General features: G+C 26.5%; 5 non-coding genes across 5 annotated transcripts; 2 read left to right on the forward strand and 3 right to left on the reverse strand.

The window, feature by feature from the left end:
- The first annotated feature begins 4105 nt into the window (after positions 1-4105).
- Trnav-aac (transfer RNA valine (anticodon AAC)) lies at positions 4106-4178 on the forward strand. The gene has a single exon. It is a non-coding gene; the product is annotated as a tRNA-Val (tRNA).
- Positions 4179-5047: 869 nt separating this feature from the next.
- Trnaa-ugc (transfer RNA alanine (anticodon UGC)) lies at positions 5048-5119 on the forward strand. The gene has a single exon. It is a non-coding gene; the product is annotated as a tRNA-Ala (tRNA).
- A 4267-nt stretch (positions 5120-9386) lies between these two features.
- Positions 9387-9468, reverse strand: Trnal-aag (transfer RNA leucine (anticodon AAG)). Its single transcript has one exon. It is a non-coding gene; the product is annotated as a tRNA-Leu (tRNA).
- Positions 9469-12004: 2536 nt separating this feature from the next.
- Positions 12005-12120, reverse strand: Trnal-caa (transfer RNA leucine (anticodon CAA)). The gene is made up of 2 exons: positions 12083-12120; positions 12005-12050 (listed from the first exon to the last, which is right to left on the reverse strand). It is a non-coding gene; the product is annotated as a tRNA-Leu (tRNA).
- Positions 12121-14460: 2340 nt separating this feature from the next.
- On the reverse strand, positions 14461-14532 carry Trnae-uuc (transfer RNA glutamic acid (anticodon UUC)). Its single transcript has one exon. It is a non-coding gene; the product is annotated as a tRNA-Glu (tRNA).
- Between the last annotated feature and the right edge of the window lie 9694 nt (positions 14533-24226).

Below are 24226 nucleotides of genomic sequence, written 5' to 3' on the forward strand. Positions count from 1 at the left end.
AACTGAAAAAATTACTTTAATCTAATAATCAGTAGAACAGCTAGCAAAGGTTGACAATTTGGTAGTAAAGTTGTGGACTGACTGTGGTACACTTAACTTATTAGTACTACCCATCATAATTAAATTCTACCTTATTTAATTAATATCTAACAAATACTAAATTCTAACTGAGACTACTTTCTATAATCAGACACGACAGTTTTGAGTGATGAATCTTTTATATAAAACACAACAAGAAATACTAGCATATACAAAATTATTAATTACTTTGGTAACACTTTAAAAACTGGAAGCTATTTAAATCTATATCAAAAGACTTAAAACAAAAAACCTAAAATTAAATAAAACTTTTAGTGAACAAGAAACTTTAAAACTTTTAATAAACTATTAAACTATAAACTTGGCTTAAATATTTAAACAATTAAATACCTGTTGAAATATTCACTTTTAAAACAAAACACTACTTACAATAAGCATTCACAAAAATGTTCAAGATATTTTGTTGCTTCAAGCTACACACCAAATTAACTAACTGCTTACATACAAACTGCCTGTCATGTTCTGATATTTTGCTGCATCAGTATTTAGTTTGAAACATTTCGTCATATGATTCTCATTGGCTCGTACATTCAACCGTATTAACTCTAAATATTCTCTGAGCTCAACTTTAAACAATAAATAATGCAAGTATTCATTCCAAAGTTTTCAATTTTACAACATATGTAAAGAGTTGTATTTCATGAAATGTTTATTTCATAGTTTAAATTTAAACAAATGTAAATTAGTCACGTGTACAAAACGAGCCAATCACGGTAGGTGTTTATTTTAACTGACGAAAATGACTCTTATTAGTTTACAAATGGTTTGTTTTTGAAAAAAATAATTTTCAGTATGCTCTTTTTTACTAACTAGATCCGGGTCCGGCCGGATCTCTGTTAAGATCCGGCCGGACCCGGATCCGGACTATTTTTTTTTAATAAAAATCCGGCCGGAACCGGACCCGGACTTTTTTTTCAAATTAGAGTCCGGCCGGAACCGGATCCGGACTTTTTTTTCAAATTAGAATCCGGCCGGATCCGGATATCAGACAAAAATGGCAATATCCGGCCGGACCCGGACCCGGATAGTGAGTCCGGTACATCACTAATAATAACATACCACAATCCACGTAATTTATATTATTATCTTAATTTAAACAAACTAGATGAATACAAATCTTTAAATAAAAACAATTTTGAAAAGAAAAGTATCTGAAAAGAAAATAATCTGAATTTTGATAATTTTTAAACAGAAAGATAAACTTAATTTAGTAAGGCTTTAAAACACGAATTTTGTGTATTATTTTTTACTTATTTTCTCTTGATGTAAAAATTAGCATTATATAGTTGTTAAATAAATATTTTAAGTTAATTTTAATTTCAAAAAATTATTGAATAAAAAAAAAATTAGTTAGTTTATGAAGTGTAAAGGTATTTCAGACTTTACTTGATGTTTATTTTTATTTTTATATTTAGCGTGAAAATAAAAAAAAACAATAAAACAGCGCACTTTTCATGTTTCAAACTTGGATTATTTCATTACTATTATGTTGCATGATCATGATAAGCCAATGAGAGAGTAACATTTGGAAGTTTGAACTTATGATCATCAAAAGTATCAAGAGTTGCTTACACCAGCATTCCATGATCATAATATAAGCCAATGAAAGCAAATGATAATGTCCTTTGAGCGTTAGGTTTTTATTTTTGTTGTTAGTCAATGCATTTAAATACTTGATGTTGATCGTTCTACAATCTACATCAAAGCGTAAATAAATATAAGTTTGTGGTTAAAATTTTGCTTTTTATGTTAACCTATAAATTTTATATCAAGTTATGTATTTATCTTTTTTATAGTAAATAAACTATTTGTGTTAATTTATTTTTTCTTTATTTGTTTTCCAGTTTAAGTGGTCTCGGTTTTAATGCCTAGGTTCATCATATGAACAATAAACTTGTAACCATATAGTAAAAAAAAGAAATAAACTAGAACAATTTACTTACACTAAAAGTATTTTTTTATCCTAGTTTCTAAATAATTTAAATATTTTGTCCCTGGTATGAATCTTTTATAAACAATTTTATTTTATCTTTTCGTTAGTTTGTTTCTAACATTTACTTATACTGTTTAAGATTTCAAACCTTTCATTTTTTGCCTTAATGTAAGTATATTATAAAATTTTCGTTTTCAGTTTGTTTTTATGTTACTGATTTGAGACTAGCTAAAATACTTTTAATCGGCATACATGCAAAACTAATTTTCCGTGTAAAAAGGTCATCGTGGCAAAATTCCATTGTGCAAAATTTCATCGTAAAAATGTGACGTTGTGCAACAATGCTGCCGTAAAAAAAATTCATCATGAAAAAATGTCGCCGTGCAAAAGTGTCCCCTCGTGCAAAATGACCCTCCGTGCAAAAGAGTCGCCGTGCAAAAGTTTTTATATAAATATTTTTAGTTATTAGATATTTTCACCTCTAGGTTGTTTTAAAACTGTTATATTAAGTCTGAATAAACTTTACCTTTGATTTTGTTATATATAGTAAAAGTTTTATACGTTTTAGATAAGTATTTATTTTCTACTAGACTTTAAAAACCTCGTCATCTTTTATCAGATTAATCGCACAAAGTTTTATATATTTAAAAAATAGTTTTTTTTATTACTAGTTAGTTAGGTGCTAATTTTGAGTTTGTAAACAAATAATTGTGCTAATACAAAAACTTTCATGAGTTTAAATTTGAAAAAATGTATTTATAGTTGATAAAAAAGGTCGATGAGATATATTTATATATAACTGTTTAAAATATAAATTTAATCGTTTGCTAACAAAAGATTCTAGTGAAAAAAGTTCACTGGAATATAAATAAAAACAAGTTATAAAGCAATCTTCTTTTATTGTACCAACATATGTTTCTGTGTGTTAACTAATTGAAACACTTAAACTATGTTCTGTAAAAAAATAATAACTGTAATGTAAGAATAGAAGCATAGAATAAAGTAGGTGTATACATGATTTCAATAAAATTAAAATTAAATAATTTCTACAGATTTTTACAGGTTGATACTAAATAAAAGGTAAAATACTTAATGTTAAATCCGACTGTTATTAAACTATATAATATTTGCAATTCTTAAGATTAAATTAAGTAAAGTAAACTAAAATAAAAAATAAAACAACAAACCATAATATAAACAAATCACTTACTTTAATGGAAAAAAACTGATTCAAATTTAGATTTTACCGTTGGTAATGGTTAAACAAAAAACATCCAATAATTACGTCACAATATATATGAAGATTAATACAGCTATTTACAAAACAAATTTATGAAATTAATAAATCCATACAGTAATTATGAAGTAGTATTAAAGTTATTTAAAAACTAAAATTTTAGTTATTTTGATCAAAATTTAAAATATACTTGAAATATAACTAAGGCAACGACAGGTTCTTTATGTAAGTGTTAAACAGCAAAAAAAAAAAAATATTTAACTACTAAGTAATAGATTGTTTAGTTTATGTTGTTTTATTAAGTTATAGTAAGGTCCATTGGGAAAAAATTTTTAAACTTTCAAATAATTCAAATAGTTTTTTAAGTTCTAATTAAATTTTTGTGCTTACGCAAAGCAGTAATAACTATACTCACATAAGATAAAAAAAGTATTATTTTTGATTCATAAAACGTAAGATAATTATTTTGCACAATACTTTATCAGTATTAATTTAATTGTATACAAGATATAGTAAAAAATAACGTTGTTTAGAAAATTTACATACATATTACTTGCTTTATTTGTGTTTTAATTATCTAACTAAATTCTTTTTTGATTTTTTTAGAAATAGTTTGTCTTTTAATAGTTTTATTTGACTATAGTATCTGTTATTAATTTATACACAAGTATTTTAAAACCACAAAAATATATTATTTTGTATAATTTACCCAAAAATTTGCTAATAAAGTCACATTTAACCATGACAAATACTATGCAAACCCATACTAAACATATGACTGGTAAAAACATTTGCACATGTAGTATATTAACGCATAAGACTGCATGGCACCACAAGTTTCCGTAGTGTAGCGGTTATCACGTTCGCCTAACACGCGAAAGGTCCCCGATTCGAGCCCGGGCGGAATCATTTTTATTGAAACTCAGGTATCTCAACTACTAAAACGGTAATCTTTTATGTAGGGAACAATACTTTAGAACTTAATTTTATTTTAAAATTGGACATAGCACTTAATGGGAGCATTGCCTTTGAACAGATATCAAGCTTTAAAAAACAATTATTTTCTCAACAGGTAGTCACTTTTGATCGGAATTTTAATTTTAAGCTGATCATTATTATGACACTGATACAAATATTAATATTCAAAACTAAATATATAACAACTTTCTACCAAAAGTGACTTACTTTTGAAAACAAGACTTTCAAAAAAAACAAGACGAAAATAAATAAAAAACGTAGCAATTGATCGAAAATAATCTGTCTATCGATCTTTTTTTCTGAACAATGTTTTTAAATTATCAGTTTTCATTACTTTACATGAACATGAGTTTAATTAATGTTTAATTTTAATGCTAAGGGCTTCAAGTTGTATCTTCGATATTCTTTAAAGCGTTTATTACAACTTCTGCTTACAGTATTGCGTGAAATTAAATATATTATTAATAAATTACTTACATGCAACGCATGAGATAATTTTATAAACTCAATTTGTTACTGAAAAGTTTATATTTATTTTTATTCTGTTAACGCTTCGTTCCTTTTTAAACATTTTTGTTTCACAGCAGTTTAGTGCAAATGCAGTATTAATTTAAAAAAGTTCTAACATATTCTTATAATTCTCATTCAAGCTAGAGGTTACTTTGAAGTTACAATTTTCTCGTCTAAAAGTACTGTATAAACGTACAAAAGTGAGGACATTCACAACCGATGCAGCTTTACTATCAAACATACGAAAAATCTTTAAGTACATAGTTATTACAAACTGTAGGTCTACAAGTGGGGACGTAGCTCAGTGGTAGAGCGCAAGCTTTGCATGTTTGAGGCCCCGGGTTCGATCCCCGGCGTCTCCACATATTTTATTTATTATGTCATAATGTGAAACTTTTAGTTTGTATTAAGGTTTCAATATAAAAACTGATTTTAAGTTACTTCTTTATTCAATGAGATTTAATTTTATTAAATAACTTATTTTTTAATAGATTATAAACTTAATATCTGTTTATTATAAGCTGTTCAATACAGGGTTGCCAATGGTTTTTGGTAAATTTCTTCCAGGTTATTAAAAAACAAATATTTGATTTGTTTTTAGTATAAAAAAAAACTCAAGGTTTAAAATTTTTCTTAGAAAGTATAACAACACTGAAAAGATAGTATAAAGCTACATTAAATATGTTTTTCAATAATTTTCAAGGGTTTCAGAGATTTTTAAAACCCTGTCAATATCTAGCTTAATCTGTAATTACAATTTTGACTGTTGCTAATAAAATTAACTATCGAGTTAATTAACTTCAATAACTATTAAATACTTATAAAAACTTTTTTATTTTAGTTAGTTATCAAACTATTTGCAACATAATGTTTTTTATTATCTAGTTAATCCTTTTTCGAACTTAAAATTAGTTTACTTATGCGTTAGCTTACAAAATTTAAAGGAATATGATATTTGGACTTAGGTTTACAGTTATTTTTTGATAAACAGTTAAAGTAATATTAAATATAGTTTGTGTAGCTGGTATGTTTAATGCAGAGTTTTAAAGAAGTAAATGATATGTTCTCTGAAATTCTTAAACAAAATAATTTAACGTAGTTTTGATCAAATAAAATCATAACTATAACTAATTTAACATAAACTATACAATATTGCTAATAAGAAGTTAAAAAAAATTGCTGTAACCATGATTCGAACCTGGGTTGTCACGGCCACAACGTGAAGTACTAACCACCAGTGGCGTCGCGTGGTATTTTTTTTAGGTGGTGCAGAATTAAAAAAAAATCAATTATTTTAATAAAAATATATTTTTACTCTCAAGTTTGAAAACAACTGAACTTTTGCTACACCTGAAGATAAGCTTTGCTTTTAAGGGCATAGGGGAGATAAAACACTTTTTTCACAATTTGATCTTATTTTATTTAGTTTTTACTAAGCTACAAGATGCTTTTTACAGATTTTAAAAATTCAGTACATGTTTTAAGATATAGCCGGTCAAAGTCAAAGGCAACAAAAGGTTCATAATGGGAGGCACAAACTAAAACAGTGTTTAAAAAAATGTTTTAACCCCTCCCCCCCCCCCCTCCTCCCCTTTATGCCCTTAACATCTACTTTAGAATTATTTTACTGAAATTACTTTTTACAGTTTTAATTTAACTACAAGTCATCTTTTATCAATATTAAAAATTCATTAAAATTATTGAGATATGGTAATTCACAGTCAGAGGTACAAATGAATCCTTATTTTTATAATATAAACTCAAACAACAAATAAATCAAATCACTAAAATCATATCTTTTTTTTATAAGTTGGCCTCAAAATCTTTAGATGTTTTTTTTATAAAACAAAAAAAATTGCTAAATTAGATATTTAAAACACCAAAAAATAAAGTTATAACAAAAGTTTTTTTTTTGTATTTATAAAAATATATATTGATACTTAAAAATTTAAAACTTCTCTTCAACAAAAGTATAAAATTTTATAAAAATTAGGATGAAAAAGTTTAATTAAAAATTGTTTTAAAAATGATGGAGAATATAGGTTTTCAGTAAAATTGTATTTTTTGCTGTTTTGGTTTGCTACTTGTATATTAAACCATTGTACTCTCTGGCTTTGACTGGTTGTAACTAAAAATTTAATTGGAAATTTCAAGTTTATTAAAGAGTAACTATTAGCTTTCTGAAAAAGTTAAAATAAGAACAACATGTAAAAAAGTGCCTATACACCCTCCCCCCTTACCCCTCACTAATTTGCACATTTTTTTTACAAACATTAAAATTTTTATAAACTTTTTTTCTAATTTTAATGTTTTTTGTTGGAGTTTTAAACTTCAATAGTTTTTTAAGGGTATCTTTTCTTTACATAATTTTTATTTGTTTTTCATTTTGATGACAGTATTTTTGTCAGGAGCTCAACTTTTTTAAGTTTAGTTGTGAGGCTGTTGAACTTTTCATGAATTTTAAAGATAACATATAAATATGTAACCATTATAGAAGTAAAAATTTGGTTAGTTAGTTTTCATGTGGCCATAGGAGTAAAACACTTATTTTTTAATTTTAAATAAGCTTGTTATTTTCAGAGTAAAAATTAAAACTGCTTTAGTCAGCCTGAATATTTTTCTAATTTGGTCTGTTTTAATTTATCTTGGGTCATCTTGAGTTTTTAACATTTCTAAGTTATCCTGATTATGAGGCAAGGCAACCATGTTTCAACAATTTTATCTAAATTTTTTGCTTTGTTTATGAAAAAATTAAACCAAAAGTCATATAAAGTAGAGGTAGACTAAATTTTCCTAAAATGTTAAACTACTCTAAGTAATCAAAGTTTCTAAGTTAAGGCTATTTACTTTATTTAAATATGTGATTGTTTAAATAATACTATTTTTTATTTAATATAAACCTAAAATATTTTTCTGTAAGAGTGAACTAGAAGTTTATAATAAACTTCTTAATTCTTTTTTTCAGAACTTAAATTTTATTATTTATTTTATTAACTTTATGATAACAATAATCAGTTATAGTTAAGTTTATGTATGCAGATTAAAATAAAAAATCAAATTTTTAAGACTTTGGTGATTTAGGGTTTTTATCTTTTTTCAATTTATGCAATTTATGGCAAATCTTTTAATAGAAGTGATCTGTTAAATTTAAAAAATCATGTGGGTACATAAACTCAAGTTTAATCCTTTACAGTAGCTTAGCTTTGTTTTTATTTTATGTTTACAATAGCTTGTAGATGATACTTAAGCAGTCCTGTTTTAGGGAATTTTCAACTTAGCTTACTTACCGCAAGATATTGATTTTGCGGTAATTCTTGAAGAAATTTTGCTTTTTTGAGTTCATTTGCGGCAGTCAGCTAAGAGTTTGCGGCAGTGAAGTGGGCAAAATGGTCGTTTTCAAAACTGAAGTTTTAAAAGAGATTTCGTTCAAAAAAATAACGAAAACGTTATAGATACTTTTTTTTTTCTTACAAAATTTCAAGGTGGTGCAGTTGCGGCAGTGCAACACCCCACGCGACGCCCCTGCTAACCACTATACGATTACAGCGAGAAAGTAGCAGGGGATGGTTTCGATCCATCGACCTCTGGGTTATGGGCCCAGCACGCTTCTGCTGCGCCACTCTGCTGTTTGTAATTCTCACTATTAGCGGTTATATACTCAAAACGGAATATGCATCTTAAAAAATATAATAGCTACTTGCTTGCTTAATTGAGTTATTCCAGTAGAAAGTTAATAATATACTATAAACTAACTTCCTTGTAGTACTTTTCACTATTGTATGCAAGCATTGATGTTTATTAAGTTATTAATATTTTAAAACTTAATTTAAAATAGAATTTCAAGTGACTGTTTAAACAAAGTTTAAAAACCAAGTATATTTCAAGTTAAGTCCTAAACATGACTTTAAAAGGTAATTATGGTGTGCTCGAATCGAGCAGCTCGATAACCGAAAGGTTTTTCGTGCGGCAGGTCCTAGAACCAAATATTTTAAGCGTCTTTTATTTTTCGTTCCATAAACTATACTAAGTTGAACTTAGAACAACTGTTCATTATTAAGAACTTTTATTTAACTTTTTTTATAGATGTTAATGCTTACTTAGTTAAAATAAGCAAAAATCAAATTAGATTAAATTATTGAAAATTCAGCAAGTATTTCAGTAAAAATAATAAAACAGCCTGAATTAAAAAAAAAAATTCAAACTAATATGAGCTAGCCTGATTTTTACAAAATTTAACACAAGTCTGAGAATGTCTAAGCTTATAGCAAAACTAAAAACTTGATTTTTATTCAATACTAAATCTCTTAAAAAGTTAAACTAAACAAAATTTATTTTCACATAATATTAACAGAAAAAGCAAAAAAAATCTTAAAAACTGTATTACTTCTAACCATAGGAATAAGTAGCTTATTTTTTAGGTTTTATCATCTTTTTTTTACAGGTGTATTTTGTGAAAGCTCGTTTTTCCTAAACCAATTTACATTCTACCTTTTTTTAAACACTTAGTTTTAATTAATATTTTCTAATATAGCTTTTGCATAACAAAATAACTTACTGGTATTAACGTAAACAATCTATCTACTAGGTAAAGCACTTATAAAATCATCGGCTAATTAATTCTAAAAAGAGTGGCAGCAGTGGGATTCGAACCCACGCCTCCGAAGAGACTGGAGCCTTAATCCAGCGCCTTAGACCGCTCGGCCATGCTACCTCTGACACATCCCCGCCGGGACTCGAACCCGGAACCTTTACATTAAAAGTCCAGCGCGCTATCCATTGCGCTACGGAGACGCTTGGATTCGAGGGCATAAAAATCAAAATCATGCAATTTTATGTTACAAAAATTTGCATAACTTGTTGTTACTATTGACTACGTTAAATGTTTGATTTTATAATTTTTAATGTTTGAATGAAAACAATATTAATGTTTTTAAGTTAAATTGTGATTTTTTTTAATGAATGTTTTCTTGGTTTAGACAAGTGACATGAAATAAAGAGTCATATGGGGTGTGGAGCAAAATAAATTGCCTTGTATACAGTTATCACTCGTACTTCAACATTAAATTTTTGATGTATTAGCATGACTGCATATTTTCAGATTAAATTCAATAATATTAGAGGTAGTTTAAATTGCTGTGTTACCGCTATGACGTGTTATTTCAGATATTTTAGTTTTTGCAGATTCGTAACTTTTTTGATCTAGCTACGTCCCTGGTATTTAGTAAAAGTGGTTCATCATATTTATCAACAAACTAACTTAAAATTGTTTATAAGCATAAAAGTTTAAAACTAAACCCAATTTTGCTATTCATTAACTCTAGAAGTTAAAATATTCAGCTTTAATAACATTATTCATAACTGAAACACACAATTCATTTTAATTATATCTACCTGTATCAATTAATTAACTTTTTTTGGAATATACCAGTAAGAAACGTAAATGAAGGTGTATAAGCAAAAATTAAACCAAGTTTATTAATTACTGCTAAGTTTTACTAGAAAAATATAACCTTTTAATATAGTCTACACTTCACAGAGATCAAATTCTTACCAATAAATTCCTTCCCGATGTTTTCAGTGAAAATTTTGAATATAAGTTGTTATAAGTATTAAAACAGCTTATATATGGAAAAATTTAATGTGTATTGTATGCATACGTTGTATTTAAACAAATATTTATTTAAGACAAAGATTTTTAACACATTGAAATTTAAGCTATATATATAATTTTAAATATAAATTAATGTATACGTTGTATATAAACATGCATTTCACTATTATATGAAGTACTGTAACTATCCGAAAGTTGTACAATTAAATTTGTTAACCAGTATACTGTTGCTAAGTACTACATATTTATTTTATTTTCTAATAGTTGTGTAACCACAAGCATTTTGTTCAAGATGTTTTCCTGTGCTTATGGCATAACTTTTGATACAAGAAGCTTGTGATAACAGGTTTATTGAAAATTTGTAATAAAATGAAATAAATTTAAGCTCATGGCAAGCTAAACCAACATAGACGACTTAAAAAAAAAACATTGTTGTGAAAAACTTCTGTATGATATTTCTGATGATGTGCTTACTGTCAAATTAAAAGTTGCAAATAGATGGATAGTTCGTAAGAAATGACAGCATATAGTTTTAAATATAATGAATAAAAAAAGTATTTGATGATTTTGATATATGAACAATTAAGATCTGAACACGATCAAAGATTTACTTAAAACTTTTGAAAAGAAATAATAACTGTACAGCAGAAGCGTAGCGTGGGGAGGAAATAGCGTGGGGAGATGATTTTTAAGCTTTAGATAAACTAACACATTACTTAAGTGAATATAATTGATTGGTAGGTAAATTTAACATTTTATGAACTGAAACAGCTACATAATTTTCATATATTTAAATTTTTTGTAAACTTTGAACAGTAATAGAACTTTTAAGTATTTGCTAAATAGTTCAATCTTTTGTATACTGATATGAGCTAAAAAGTTAAAATTGAGCTTAATACCAAAATACTTGTGTAAAATAGTTTAAGGTGCATGGATAACAACAAAAAAAATTTATACAAATTTTCTATTTCAATAGCAATCAAGTTTATAGAAGTTTCAGAAACTTATTTAGATTTTAAATTTCAGTAGCACATTTATGGAATGAAAAGTTTAATACATGATTAAAGTAATGAAAATTAAATTAATATTATAAAAAACAATCATCCAACTCATGTATATAAATAAATATTAATATAAATTACATGTGTTTAACAAAAGTTTAACACACAAAACAATAAAATAAACTAAGAACTAGTATTGATTTAAATGTTATCACATTAAGTTTTACTGTATTTGTACATGTTAAAAGTTTAAACTTAGTTGATTATGATGTCATTTTATTATTCAAACATATTTTTTATACATGACAGAATAAGCAAAAATTTTAACTTACATTCTGTTGTATTTTTCTTCATAGCTTTAAATTCCATGCCTAAATGTTTGTGTTTCAAAATGTTTCATTTAGCTAATATTATTTTTAGCAACAACAGAGCCACTACAAACCAGTGTTTCAAATCAAGTTTCGTAAACAGTCTACAAAACTTGTAATCAGAGCAAAGAAAAAATAGCTAATACAACAAACTTATTTAAGCTAAAGTAATAACACATTAAAACATAAATTAAAGTTTTCAAAAAGTTTCAAAGGTACAACTAAGTAATGAATGACAGACATTGACTTGAAAAAAACCTAAAAATGTGTCAGAAGTGGGATTCGAACCCACGCCCACAATTGTGGACCAGAACGCTCTGCATCGCATAGCGATGAAGCATATCGCTTGAGTCTGGCGCCTTAGACCACTCGGCCATCCTGACTTGCGATTGACAGCATAATATAGCGAATATATAGTAAACTTTACATATCATCTTGTATACTTTAACATGTTTGACTGCTGTTTTATACAGCATTCAAGATTAAATCATATGCATTATAATACAAACTTTTAAAGTGTAAAGTAATTTTTTTCTAATGTGTGAACTCAATTTATTTGTTGATATACAAGCAACTTTCAATATTCAAATCTACATAAAACCTTGAAAGGAAATTTATTTAACATGTAGCACATTTCCAAGTTACTTGTTAGTCATTTTATTTTTAAAGCTTTAAAATGTTCATTGTATACTCCTAAAAATCTCTGTTTAATTTTTTCCTAATACTTTGTTTAAAATTATGAATTTGTTATACTTACAGTGTTAAGTTTTATGTTATAGTTAAGTTTATAATTTTCTACAAAAATAACTATTGTAACATTTTATCTACTCTTTATTGTAGTAAATAAAAAAGGTAGTTGATAAATTTATAATTCACCAAACATAAGTTCTTCTTTTAAAAAAATACTAATTTTCTTTTTGATAAAATTTTAGAATATTTTAACACTTCTTTAAACATTTCAGTAACTGTTGATATTTGTAACTTAATTATGAAAGTTATTTGTAACAACAATTTTCTTTAAACTACTTTCAAGTAAAAAAAAATACTTTTAGTAAATATTTTTTTAGCTAAAATGTTTTATTAAAAATATTGAACTAGTTTCACTGTAGTATAAAGTTATTAAAAAGTTTACTTATTACAAAACTTTTACTGAGTATACAACATGCTTATTTGCTTATAAGTATGTTAATAAGTGGCCTAAATACAAAATTTGTATATAGAAGAAACTTTTTTACTACTCAATACATGAAACTTTGTATCAGAAGGTGCTTCAATTGTAGCGAAAAGTAATAAGATACGAAAGAGCACATATAAAAAAAGTTCTTACGAAACCAAAATAAAAAAGGACTAATTGAAAAATGAGGTCCCGCCGAGATTTGAACTCGGATTACAGGATTCAAAGTCCAGTGTGATAACCATTACACCACGTAATATAGTGCGTATATAAACATATACTCGTTCTAGCTAAATACCTTTACTCATGAAGCATATAAGCCTAAACTGCAGCTTGTATTATTAACAACGCTTCTTATGAAATCTTTGCCTATTCAAATATTTGTTTTTTCAGATGCTTAAGCTACAAATAGAATATATTAAACTTGTTTGATACGTTTAAATGTTGAATAAGTTCATTAATGACATCATAATCAAGGTTATTTTTTGACCAATTTGAACAAAACTAAACAACGAGCTCACAACTGAAAAAGTTTAAAATCCCTTTATAAATAAATAATTTTATTGAGTTTCTTTGATTTCATTAATAACTTTTATTTTATACTTGAATTTTAGAATAAATCATAAATATTTAATAACATCAAACACTTTTTTTAACACATGTACAGATTATCTTTTTTTTTCAATGACTTGATCACTGAAAAAGAAAACTTATTTAATGTTTTACATTAGAATAATGCTTTTAGTTATTATAAGATTATATTTAATTAGATTCTTGTCATAAAGATTACATTTTTAAACTACGAGTTGAAAAAATAAAGTTTGTTAAAGGTTGTAATAATTTATCACAATTTTTTTAAATTTGTATTTCATTAAGTTTCAAAAAGAGTTTTAAAAATAAAAAATGACAAAAAAATGTAAGTTTGAGTTAAAAACAATCAGTTTTCTAAAATTTTAAAATTAATTTAAAATACAAAAATAGTTTTCATACATAACTAAGGTACATTTAAAGTTCTTTTGAGCAAAAAACAAATAATAAATTATGTTTTTAAATACAGTGAGGATTTCTCATTGTTTCTAAAATTTGATTCTTTTATACTTGTGGGTAAACTTTTGAGTATTGAAACACAATATAATAAAAAGTTTTTTTTTGCAGTAGTAAACTGTAGTTAGTATATTTAAATTACATTTTTATATTTAAATTTCTTACGCGTTAGCTAAAACTAGTTGAATTTATTTGTTTTTCAAAGTGTAGTAAAGTTTATAAAAAATTTGTTAGCAGTTTGTTTGTTAATAATTTATTTACAGTTAAGTCTACTTAAAATTAAAAAAAGCATAACGTTGTGAAATTTAAGTTATTAAGCATTTGAAAAAATATTAAGCTAATCGTTTCTAATAAAGTTAAATTAATAACTGCTTAATTGGATGTTGCTTATTCTGAAACAAAATGTAGAAATTGTTTAAGATATAATTGAAATTAATTTTTTTTAAGTTGTTACTAGTAAACTTAACTTCTTAAAAACATTGCTCCACAGTATATTAAAAAAATATTCCTACACCGGGAATCGAACCCGGGCCGCCTGGGTGAAAGCCAGGAATCCTAACCACTAGACCATGTAGGATGTATAATAGTATTTATAGTTGCTAAAATGTACTTGTTTAGTATTATATGCTGTGCTTACTAAAGGCCTATCGAATTTCAAAGTTTATACAAAGCTCTTTTTTTTCTTATAAAACTTAGTTTAAATATCCATTGCTTTAAAATATCAAAACATACTTATTTAAGTAATTTTGTTGTTTACATACAATTATATTTATTTAAATGTATTTTGTTCAAAAATATTCTCGTTGAAAAAACTGCTTTTTTACATTTAAAAATTTTATGCAGAAAAGTTTAAACTATGTCTTTTTAAATACTGATTTCAACTTGATCAAAATATTAAACATTATTAAACAAAATAATTTAACATAACTAAAATATACTACAGTTTTAAGTTCACAACACTTTTGGTTTAATACATTTACATACAAAAGTAAACTATATGTATTTAAGTAAACCTACTTTTGTAAACAATAAATACCTCTTCAGTTTTGTTTTTTAACTTTATTTTTCGTTTTTTAATTGAATATGTAAAAAAAAACTTAAACAAAGTGATAACTGTAATGTTTAAAAAAACTGAGAGAAATATTAAAAATAACGATAGTCTTTTCATTATAAACTACAAAAAAAAACTTAATTAAATACAATTTTTATTGTGTTTTTTTTTTTTCTTAACTTAAACTATAGTCTTAAAAATAAAAACTAAAGAAACTTTCAATTAATTTATTAACAATTATTGTCATATATTTCTCAAAATTTAAGAACATGACTTTTCAATCAAACACAACATTTTACAAAACAAACATATTAACAAAAATAGAAAATATAAAATAAAAGAATCTAAAGTTTGTGGTAAACGTCTGTCAATAAATTTAATTTGAGATATTTTTTTTTTAAATATAACAAAACACATCTATTTTTTTTTAAATTTGTTTGAGTACTTTCGTAGTAAGGCTCATAAGAAATTGTATTTTACTAAGTTGAACTGAATTGTAATTAGAAATAAAATTTATACTGTAAAATAAAGTTTTAAAATATAAAATGACGTAATAATCGAATGTTAAAACTAACCATAAGCTTATACTATAGAACTTTGCTGTTCTAATAAAACTCGTTAGATTAAAACTAGTGATGTACCGGACTCACTATCCGGGTCCGGGTCCGGCCGGATATTGCCATTTTTGTCTGATATCCGGATCCGGCCGGATTCTAATTTGAAAAAAAAGTCCGGATCCGGTTCCGGCCGGACTCTAATTTGAAAAAAAAGTCCGGGTCCGGTTCCGGCCGGATTCTAATTTGAAAAAAAAGTCCGGATCCGGGTCCGGCCGGATCCTAACAGAGATCCGGCCGGACCCGGAACTAGTTAGTAAAAAAGATCATACTGAAAATTATTTTTTCAAAAACAAACCATGTGTAAACTATTAAGAGTCATTTTCGTCAGTTAAAATTAAACACCTACCGTGATGGGCTCATTTTGTACACGTGACTAATTTACATTTCTTTACATTTAAACTATGAAATAAACATTTCATGAAATGCAACTCTTTACATATGTTGTAAAATTGAAATCTTTGGAATGAATACTTGCATTATTTATTGTTTAAAGTTGAGCTCAGAGAATATTTAGAGTTAATACGGTTGAATGTACGAGCCAATGAGAATCATATGACGAAATGTTTCAAACTAAATACTGATGCAGCGAAATATCAGAACATAACAGGCAGTTTATATGTAAGCAGTTAGTTAGTTTGGTGTGTAGCTTGAAGCAACAAATATCTTGAACGTTTTTGTGAATGCTTATTGTAAGTAGTGTTTTGTTTTAAAAGTGAATATTTCAACAGGTGTTTAATTGTTTAAATATTTAAGCCAGGTTTATAGTTTAATAGTTTATTAAAAATTTTAAAGTTTCTTGTTTACTAAAAGTTTTATTTAATTTTTGGTTTTTTGTTTTAAATCTTTTGATATAGATTTAAATAGCTTCCAGTTTTTAAAGTGTTACCAAAGTAATTAATAATTTTGTATATGCTAGTATTTCTTGTTGTGTTTTATATAAATGATTCAACACTCAAAACTGTCGTATCTGATTATAGAAAGTAGTCTCATTTACAATTTAGTATTTGTTAGATTTTAATTAAATTAGGTAGGATTTAATTATGATGGGTAGTACTAATAAGTTAAGTGTACCACAGTCAGTCCACAACTTTACTACCAAATTGTCAACCTTTGCTAGCTGTTCTACTGATTTTTAGATTAAATTAATTTTTTAGTTTTTTAAAACCTTATACTGACTCAGGCTTGTTTATACTCACTCTAGTTGTTTTATTGACTTAAACAGTGGCAACCCTGCTAGTTTGAAAATGTTTGGGAATTTTAGAAAATCTTGGACTGCCTCAAGCTAGTTTAATTTTTTATAAAAACTCAGGCTAGTTTTCTTTTAGATTTTGAATGAGTTTGAGCTGATCCAGTTTTCAATACTTTGTAATTTTTTAGTGTATTTTGTTCAAGAACTTGATTTCAGATTTTTAATTGTAAATAACACCTAAATTTGTGAACCTTGTGGCTAGCTGTTCTACTTATTATTAGATTAAAGTTCTTTTTTCTTCAGTTTTTAAAAACCTCATTCTGACTCAGGCTACCTTATTCTAGTGATGTACCGAACTCACTATCCGGGTCCGGGTCCGGCCGGATATTGCCGTTTTTGTCTGATATCCGGATCCGGCCGGATTCTAATTTGAAAAAAAAGTCCGGATCCGGTTCCGGCCGGACTCTAATTTGAAAAAAAAGTCCGGATCCGGTTCCGGCCGGATTCTAATTTGAAAAAAAAGTCCGGATCCGGTTCCGGCCGGATTCTAATTTGAAAAAAAAGTCCGGATCCGGGTCCGGCCGGACCCAAAATTGTGGGTCCGGTACATCTCTAATTAAAACCAAACTAAAACAAACCAGCGATAAAAATGAAAATAAAACTACACTTTAAAAAAATTTTAACGGGAAACTATATAGGATTTAAAAAGTCTAGTCAGATATACAAACTTTTTCTGCTTACATAAACTGGGCCTCAAAGATTGAATGCATAAGGCTTCCAGATATGTAACTGAAAAGAGTTCTCCGCTCTCACTAAGACTGAATAGTTCTACTTTTTATAGTTTTTAGCACATTCCGGGTTGTCAAACAAATGTTGCCCAATCGGCGAGAGGTACTTTTTCGTTGGTTTCTCCGAACGAACACCAAACCAGCTTTTCAAAATTTTCGGAACATGCTGATCGATTCTTACATGAAACCTTTGAGATGTTTTTCCCACGTAGTCACTACCACAGTGACAACAAAATTTATAGATGATGTTACTTTTTTCATGGGAGGGAGAAACATCTTTGTAAATTCCACTTAGAGGTTGATCAGTATACAAAACTGTTCTTAAATGAACAGAGCTGAAAACCTAGTTTATTTCCTCAAAAATTTTCTTAGAAAACCTCTCAAAAGTATTTCCAAGATAAGGAAGTTTTAATTTTACTGCACACTTCTGGGGGCCAATCATTTTTAAAGCTGTTGAACTTCTATTTCTTGTTATAACTTTCGAAACTAAGTTACCTGGATCGGCAAGGGAAAGAAAAGTATTTTGAAGTGTTTTTAACTCGCCTTCATGAAAGCAAGAAAAACTAAGTCTGGTGAACCGCTTCACCATGAGATAAACTTTTTTTTTTCTAAACGAACTAAAATCAAAAATAAGAAAAAAAAGTTATTATTTAAATTAATCACACTTAATTTTTGTCATTTATTTATATAACTTGAAAAAATCATATAAAAGTTTTACTAATTTGATTTGCCTTTACTAAAACAGAAAAAAAAATACATTGTAAGTATTTAAAAAAAGTAATTTAGTAATTTCAACAATAAATTTATAAAAGTAAAAATTAAAAACTTGAAATAAAAACTTTTTGCACCAAAAAGTTGTTTTTATTTGTTTAAACTTATTAATCAAAAAAACGTATAAACCAAATTTTATGTTCATGGTTAACTAGTAATGTGACATCACTTTGAAAACGAAAGTATACATTAAACGTTGTTTAGCTTATTAGTATATACATTGTTATTTTAGAACATATGTACAAGCCTGGCTAGCTCAGTCGGTAGAGCGTTGAATTTTAATCCAACGGTCAGGGTTTCTAGTCCCCTGTCAGACTGCTTTTTAGTTTTTTTTAATTTCAATTAGTGTAAAACAAACACTGTATTAAAGTGCATACATAGCGAAAAATTATCTTTTAATAACATATATATAGTAAAAAACGTCTGAGAACAGCACTAATTACTAAGTAATTCTATTTATAACTAATTTCAAAGTGTAGAGCAGGGTTTCCCAAAGTGGGCGATATCGCCCCCCTGGGGGCGATTTTAGTAATTTGGGGGGCGATAATTAGTAAGGGGGCGAAAGGGTGGGCGATAACTAGTAAGGGGGCGAAAAGGGGGCGATTTAAAAATTTTGGGCTGTCATAAGATTTTTACTTTTTTTCTTGCTATTTTACTAATTTTAGCTTGCTATTAATTATTTGACCCTGAGGTGAAACTTAAACAAAAAAGTTTCTTTTATTTATGTAACAGATAGAAAAAAAAATCAAGTGCTTATGACTCCTACTTTCAAGTAAATATTTCTATATTTAAGAATTACATAGATCATAGACGATTTAAATCCCTCTCACTATTTTATAACCTGACATATATGTTATTTGGGATCATAAATGGTTTGTAAAAATCTATGTTATTTATTATTAACTATCACCTCATGATATTTCCAGTTTTTTTTTTTTTTTTTTGAAAAGTCACTAAGTTAGACTAAGAAATAAAACTATACAGAGTTGCCAATTTACCTAGAAACCTGGAAAATTCTGAAATTTGACAATTTAGGCAAAAAAATATCTTAGAAAAAATCTGGAATTTTTAACAATTTTAACATATTAAGTAGTAAAATTTAGATTTGACACAAAAAAGCTATCATATAGATAAAAATATGGATCCCTTCGAGGCAGATACTTTTGAAGTAAACGACTTACAAACTGACCTTGAACTTAAAGTAAGTTCTTCCAAAGAACGATATGAAAGCTTTTGGACTCAACAAAAACTAAGGCAAAAGTATCCAATCATTTGAGAGGAATTTAGACTGTTGTTTATTGCTTTTCCTTCTAGCTATGTTGTTGAGAAAGCTTTCAGTTCAGTTATCAGCATCTTGAGCAAAAGATCTAATCTAGATATTTATAAAAGAGGTGACTTAAGGCTCTATTTTACTGATTAAGAATCAGATTAGAAAAACTTGCAAGCAGTCATGAACCTTATCCTTCACATAATATTAGACTTCAGTAGCAGACATTATTTTTTGAAAGTTTTTTATTTTTATTTGATCTTTTGAAATATTTCTTATTTAGCCCGGTTTGTATTGTATTTAAGTAGTCTTTTTAAAATAATAACTTTATTAAGCTATTTATTCTACAACAGGTTTGCATAATGCCTAATAAATACTAATTATGGTAGACTTCCTCTTGAGTTTGTCTTTTTTACCCAAAAAAAAGTGCAAATTTATATTTTCTTAAATTTAACTTAAGTAAAGTCTATTACTAACTAAATATTTATAAAACAAAATATAGATAATATTTAATAGCTTGTATAGATCTTTTTTTTTATGAAAGTTTGTTTTATATTGAAGTGGATTTCATGTTTAATCTTAACATTATTGCATATAACATATTGAAATTTGTCATTTTGTAAAAAAAAAAATTGTAATAATTTTCTGAGTTTGCACTTTTTGATTTTTTTCAAAGTGCGAACTCAAGCGGAAGTCTACTATATTTATTAAATGGTTTCTGTTTTAAAGTTGTTAATAGTTTTGTTTTGACCTTGTTAATTTTGTAGTTCATATTCGTCGTTTTACATTACACTAGAAGTTTTTATAGCATAGTGATTAAAATATTTGTTTAAAAGACAGGTTTTTGTTATTACTTGTTTAATCTGTATATAACTTATATCACTATATAACTATTATCTGATTGTAAAATTCTGGTAACCCTTAAAGTTTTTATGTCTATAAAAAATTTTTCGGTTTTAAAAGAGTATAAATTTGAGGTCTCTATTTCAAATGACTTCTACGTTTTCATTTAAAAGTTTCTTAAACTCAATTTTATTTTCTAACTTTATTTATTATTGTTAAAAAATTTATTATTATATAAGGAGTTTTAAACTATTAATACAACTGTTTTTTGTATTATCTTAATTCAACATATATTAGCAATTAGAACATACTTAGTTTATTTTAATACTTCAACACTAGCTTTTAGTTTTTCACTGTTTTCCTCTGTTAAATTATTAGAGGCTAATAGCTAGAAAAAAAATTTAAACAGAACTAAATAAGCCATCAGAAAGACTGCTACAGTTACAAAAAAAAAATTAACCTAGTTAAAAGTTTTTTTAATTGATTACTTTCTGTTCTCAGAATTAACTGTAAAACATTGGATTTTTTATTTTTGAATTTTAATAAAGAAAAAAAATTGTTAGAATTAAGGTTTAGTTCCCTAAAGATTATTCCAAGTCAAATACTATTACATGGTGTTGTACTACAAAACAAATAGTTTAAAAAGTTTGAAATTAAATTTTTAATTTTACAACTAACTTGCTTACAATATATCTTAGCATTGAAATTAATAAATTTACTGCATTAATTGAAGCTGTTGATGAAACCACTTTTCATGTAAGATAATCAACCAGTCGGTCAAACTTCCTCAAACTAGATCAGAAATTATTTTTTAATTTTTATTTTATTATGTGTAAAATAAACTGTTCACAGGGTTGCCACTCGGTCAGGAAAAGTCAGGAAATCAGGAAAAGTCAGGAGAAATTAAAAAAAAAAAAAATCAGGAAAAAATGGGGGGTTTTAAAAAAAGTCAGGAAAAGTCAGGAAATTTGATAAAATTAAAAAAAGTCAGATTATGTCATTTTAATTTTACAAAATTCCTTGTTTTCCAAAGCCTTCAAACGGTAAAAATTAATTAAAAGTCCTTTGAAGTCAGAAAAAAATTCCAAAATTTTCCTAGAAATTTACAAAAATATTTAATTTTATTTCCAATGCCTTCACCTGGTATAAGTTAAGATAAAAAACTCCTCACAGTGGAAATTGTAAAAATAAAATTGGAACACGATTTCAGCAAAGTAACTCGATTATTGTTGATGAAAATTTGTATGCGTCCTTGGAACGACGTCAGTATCAGTAGAAATGAAAATCAGCTCCATCCTACCACTATAGTTACGTCACGATAGAAATTTGCTAATAGAATCCAATAATTTTGCTTTCGAAATAAAATATCCTTTATAAAACTGCAAAAAATTTCTATTAACATATTGAACAAGTACCCTACTTTAACAAGCAGATTTTGTAAGCTTTTTAGTATTGATAATCTGTAGCAAGGACACTTCCATAGTGAAACTGATATATACACAAAAGTTTATCTAGCATAATTTTAGAATTTAAGTGTTTTTTGTTTAAGTAAATAGTTAAGTTCTTTATAGTTAAGCAGTTAGTTTAGTATTTTATGGATCAAGTTGATGTGTATACTTTATCTCTTTATAATTTTTTATAGTTGTTTAAATTTATGAAATAAGTTTTAAGAGAGGTATATGCCAAGATTAAGTTTACACATTATTTGTATTTTTTGTAGAGTAACTTAAGTTTTTAAAGTAAATAAGAGTATATTTATTTGTTACAAATTTTATACTAAATGATTAGAGGAAATATTTTATACAACAGATTTAGTTTACTTTTTTATGTCTTTTTTTTAAAATTACTTCACTTAAGTACTGGAAGTTTGATGATAGAATTCAGCAAAAAACTGTTGTTTTTAACCTGTATAAAAATTAGATTGAAAGCTTTATATAATTTCAAGTGTTAGATTATGTATTTTAGAATAAGTTTAATTTAAGAGTTTGGTTTATAAAAGTCAGGAAAATTTTGGTAAAAAGTCAGGAAAAAGTCAGGAATTTTTTCTCAGCTTGACCAGTGGCAACCATGTGTTCATTATTTTATAGTTTTTTATTCTCTGGTATAGTTATTTTAAAATATGCCTATTTATAAAATAATTTAAGTGTTTTGTGCGGCTTAAATAAGTTACTTAGTATTAACTTTTAAATGTCCGAAATTTGTTATATGTGATGTTATTATAATGTCAGGTTTAAGTTAAAATTTCAGATGGGTAACGTACGGCTCAGATCGAGTCGCAGATCCAGTTGAATTTCGACCCGCTAAGTAAATTGAAAACTACTTGTGCAAAATAAATAAAATTTAGTTTTTTGATACTTAACATTTTGAAATACGCTTTCATTTCGCTTTCAGTTCACAATAGTATTTTCTAGATCACAATAATACTAAATCATTTTATTACAATTTTGCTCGAGTTTTTTAATTTTCTTATTTGTTTTTTTTTTAAATCATGCAGCCCGCATTTACTTTTTATTAACGAGTTAAAACTAGAAAAGATATTTTAGTAAATATGAATTGCTGACTACAAAAGTTGTCCACCACTGGCCTTAAAGTTTCACCAGTTTCACAACAGTTCATATTTAAACAAGATTGATTAAAGATTACACAAGGCTTTTTAATAATTAAGTATTTTAATACACTTTACTGGGCTTCTAAGAAAATAACTGTAAATTATTTTCTCAAGCCTTGTAAACTACTTTGAACACAAAAGTGCGTGCATAAGAAGTACCAGGCTAAATTACATTTCGAACACAACTTTTTTTTAGCTCAAAAGTTTGTACTCAAAAGAAAAACTACTTTTTAAAATTGTGGGGGGCGATTTTTTTTCAAATTACTGAAAAGGGGGCGATTTAGTAAATGAGTTTGGGAAACCCTGGTGTAGAGTTTATAAATACATTTTATAATTAAGGTCAAATGAAATTGAAGTTGTGCTTTATAAAAAGTTTAATAAATTTGTAATGTTTTATTTCATCTCAAACTACTTTAAGCTATTAAATTTAAATTGTTTTAAATTGACTATTGTTTATGTTGAAAAATATATACAAATAACTGCTAAAAAAGCACTTTCTTCTATTTTTTTCAGCTGATTTAACTAAATAAAATTTCAATAAACATCTACTTCTTTATATATTAAGTTCAGAACATTTTTTGAAATTATATATAAGAAGTATTGTTCAGCCTGGTACTAAACATAATAAACTTTATTTTTCTGTGCTTTCATTAATGCATAAGTCTAATTATGCTTACAACCTTTTAATGAATTACTTATATGAGTAGTAAAAAGCTGCAATAACTCTTTTATTGAGAATTTTTTAAATATTTAGTTAAATGTGGGCTTAAGATTTCTATTTTTAAATTTTTAAATTATGTGCACCTAATAATAACTATTCCAAAAAAACTTTTAAAAGAAAGTTTTACTGAACGATTAAAATAGTTTTGCACATACATCGTTTGTTTTCAAACAGCTCTACATAATAACGTTTTTGGTCAATATTTAAAAAAATAATCAAGCCTAATACAATGTTAGCAAAATTTACAACTTTTTTATGCAAATTTAAAACAAATTAACTGCAACCAAACTACATTTTGTTTTATTAAACTGATAAATTTAGAAGAGAATGGTTTAATTTCAACTAGAAAACAATGAAAACACAATTACAATTGTACTTATTTCCACAAAACTTTATTAACTTCTTTTTTAACTATA

This window comes from Thalia democratica, chromosome 6 (genome assembly GCF_965202585.1).
Source record: "Thalia democratica chromosome 6, ktThaDemo2.hap1.1, whole genome shotgun sequence".
NCBI lineage: Eukaryota > Metazoa > Chordata > Thaliacea > Salpida > Salpidae > Thalia > Thalia democratica.